The sequence below is a fragment of the Diabrotica virgifera genome, chromosome 9 (assembly GCF_917563875.1).
Source record: "Diabrotica virgifera virgifera chromosome 9, PGI_DIABVI_V3a".
Classification (NCBI taxonomy): domain Eukaryota; kingdom Metazoa; phylum Arthropoda; class Insecta; order Coleoptera; family Chrysomelidae; genus Diabrotica; species Diabrotica virgifera.
Window position 1 is genome coordinate 9,664,201 of NC_065451.1, and position 4,105 is coordinate 9,668,305.

Genomic DNA, 4,105 nt, shown 5'->3' on the forward strand with positions numbered 1-4,105 from the left:
GGCTGGTACTTAAAGTCTCTTCCTTAAACATCTCTACTTGGGGCTTCTCCAGATGTACTGCCATTTTCCACTGTATGCACCATTTTTCTAGGGCGTGTGGTGCTGTCTGAAAGTTTCTATAATATGTACCTAGTTGCAATGTTTTTGTTTCTGTGCTTGGCCACTATTCACGTGTCGTCTCCATCAAGGCTGATTATGGTGCCTGTGGTACTCCTGCCTCCAGAATTCCGATTTCGAATAGGACTTTTCCTAGGCGAGAGTAGATCTGCCATGACGTTGCTGTATCCATAGTTCTTGATTTTGTAGATCAGTCCTGTATGCGGAATTCTGACAAATGCTTCGCTTACGTAGGAGGGCTGCTCCATTTTACTATCTATCATTGAAACCTGCTGCCATGTATTATGTGAGCCTGAGTACCTGGTATTCTGATAAGACCTGTAGTCACCCTGTTTCCTCTCCAACCCTTGAGCTTACTGCTGGCAGTAGGCTTATTAGCCTGTAGTTTTGTGGAAAAGTGCAGGTTTTTCTAGTTTATGGATTGAGATCACATGGGCTTCTTTCCATAGATTAGGGAATCTTGTGAAACTCATCAGTGTCTTGAAAGAAATTATGACAAGATGTAAAGGAAAAATCATTGTAATTTTTTTTTGTTTTTGTTCTTTGTTTTTTTTTAAATTTTTTTCATTCTTCTTCAAAGGACCCCGCAGAAACCTTATGGGAAATAGCTCTCTGTCAAATGCTCTGAAACTTTGGGTTCTGGTAATCCTTGATGTGTAGAACAAAAGACTCAATGGGCAAGTAGCTCCAAAAAATCATGGTTTTAAGATATAGGCCTCTGAAGTTATAGGTACAGTGAGGACGTTTGAGTTGGAATAAATTCATTTTCTCGAGAATGTGCGACTTTAGAGATAAATTACGAATCAGATTTTTATTTTTAAATTATAATTTTTTGGCATATATATCATACTAGTGACGTCATCAATCTGGGCGTGATGACGCAATCGATGATTTTTTTTAAATAAGAATAGGGGTCGTGTGATAGCTCATTTGAAAGGATATTCAATTCTCTATTCACTAATATAAACATTAACATAATTATATATAGAGGGTGCCCAAAATTTTTTTTAAATTAACTTAATTGAGACCAAAAGAAGAATGTATATAATTTATTTAATTCGAAATACTTTTTACTATTGTCCGAAAACATGAAAAAATGTTTATTTGATAAATACATATTGTTTTCACTTAAATTCAATATTAAAGCTGCCACCCACCTGCCTCTTAGCAGTTTGAACATTTAATTTAAGCGAAAAGCAATGTTTATTTTTCAAATGAACATTTTTTTCTGTTTTCTGACAGCACTAAAATGTATTTCGAATTAAATAAATTAGATACATTGTTCCTTTTGTCTTAAAAATTTAATTCAAAAAAATTTTTGGGCAAGCTGTATAAATAATTATGTTAATGTTTATATTAGTGAATAGAGAATTGTACAACCTTTCAAATGAGCTATCACATGACCCCTATTCTTATTTAAAAAAATCATCGATTGCGTCATCACGCCCAGATGGATGACATCACTAGTATGATATACGCGAAAAAATTATAATTTAAAAATAAAAATTGACTTGATTTGTAATTTATCTCCAGAGTCGCCTATTCTCGAGAAAATAAATTTATTCCAACTCAAACGTCCTCACTGTACCTATAACTTCAGAGGGTTATATCTTAAAACCATGATTTTTTGGAGCTACGTGCCCATTGAGTCTTTTGTTCTACACATCAAGGACTACCAGAACCAAAAGTTTCAGAGCATTTGACAGAGAGCCATTTCCCATAAGGTTTTTGCGGGGTCCTTTGTCGAACTTTCGAATTTTTCTGAACCATTTCTACCAGCTTGATTGCTAACTTTAACTTTTCGATTCGACTGTGCATGTTCTTTTTGATGGCATCTCTTATGACTTCGTAGCGATTAATTTGCGGCATTACCTCCAACGAACACTCTTTGTTTAAAAATAGCTGCGACCTGACTCTTCTGTAACTGCTGCGGGTGTTAAATATACACATAAAACTTCTAAAATAAACAAAGAATTCCGGTAGCGGGTTTAAAAAGTGATTTGATATACGAGTATAAAGTTTAAAAATAAACTCCGGGTACTTTGACAATGTGTATTCGGGATGGGTGAGTGTCTAAAATTAGAAACAATAGAAAAATCAGTATTGAAAAAATTAAATAATTTTTTTCTTCCAATACAGTTAAAGGCTTGTCTTCAATCTATGAAGATGTTGTTGAGTTCTATGTTGTGTTCGTGGCATTTCTCGATTGTTTTTGTCCTTATGTGGATCTACCTTTCCTGAATCCTTAATGAAATTCCTCAATTTTTTTCTCTGTGGATTGAGAGAGGCAAGCGCGGCTCCTCCTTAGGGTCAATTGGTCAATGACCCCCCTAAAATAATCTCATAAAAATACCAATTTTATTAAAAATATCTTTTATCTAAAACTTCACTCTGAAATATAAAATTCTCTCTCAGCAGTCTGCATTGGCAAAACAAATATAATAGATATAATAACGTCGCGCCTCGCGCTATACACAAGCCCGTGGCTGGGCCGTATTTTAAATTGTCTATATACAGTTCTTATGGCTTATGGACAAATGCATGTAAAATAGAAAAGAGACGGCAGATAGCAATTTCGTGGGCGAGAGTGGGAGTGACCTTTCCGTCGTATACCTCTAGTAGAGTCGACGGCCTCACGTTTAGTTAGTTACCGTCTGCTGACCGCACTTCACGGCAGGTCTATATCGATCGCGGCGTATTTGCGTAATTTATTTTGTTTTGTTGGATTTTTTTGTGATTGTAACAAAAACAAGATGAGTGTTGTTGACGAAATAATTGCCTTAAAATCTGCTGGAACACTAAATTATGAACGGCGGCTTGAGAAAAAAGAAAGTGGTCGACCAAAACCAAACATGAATTTAAAACAAACAACAAAGGATAGGGGTAAGGACATTCAAAGATATTTTAAAGAATCAATGTACAATTTGTGTGATTGGATTTGTGGCTGCAGTGTGAGAAATGCATTTTTTTGCTATCCGTGTTTACTGTTTTCGAATGACGCTGTATGGGCGAAAAATGGAGTAACTGACATTAAGCATTTAAAAGTGAAAATTACAAAACATGCCTCTTCAACTACTCATATAAATTCATCAATGAGTTACGCAAGTTTAGGACGTGTTAACATAAGACAGCAACTTGATAGTGTATATCGTAAATCTGTGCATGACTTTAATGAATTGGTATCTAAAAATAGGTATATTTTAAACAAACTAATCGACTGTGTAAAATTTTGTGGAGTTTTCGAAATTGCATTGCGCGGTCATGACGAAAGTGACAGCTCCAATAATCGTGGAATTTTTCTGGGCCTTATCGATTTTGTTTCTGAACTGGATTTAATGTTTAAAGAACACATTGAAAAAAGTACAGTATTTAAAGGAACATCGAAAACAATTCAGAACGATATTTTAGAATCAATGTTAGCCATTGTGCATACTCATATCATGAAGGAGATTGGCCAGACAAATTTTGTGGCCATTCAAGTAGATGAGACCACAGACAGCTCCAATAAAACGCAGATGATTATCATATTGCGATATGTATTAACTGGTATTGTACATGAAAGATTTTGGAAATTTGTTAACCCCCTAGGTACTACAGCACAACATTTAACTAATGTAATATTGGAAGAACTTCAATTATTAAAAATTAATGAAGCACCTGAAAAATTGATTGCCCAAAGTTACGATGGTGCATCAGTCATGAGCGGTAAACTGGGAGGAGTACAAACAAAAATTAAAGAAATATACCCAAATGCACACTTCATTCACTGCTATGCCCATCAATTTAATCTTATCCTCCAAAAAGCGGCGAGTCAACACAAACCGATAAAAATATTTTTTGCAAATTTACACGGATTTTCGTCCTTTTTCGGCCGATCTCCAAAACGTACGATGGTTCTGGATAGAGTGGTTAAAGTAAGGCTACCTAAAGCTGCGCCTACTCGATGGGCTTTCAATACAAAATGTGTTGAAATTGTATACACTTATAA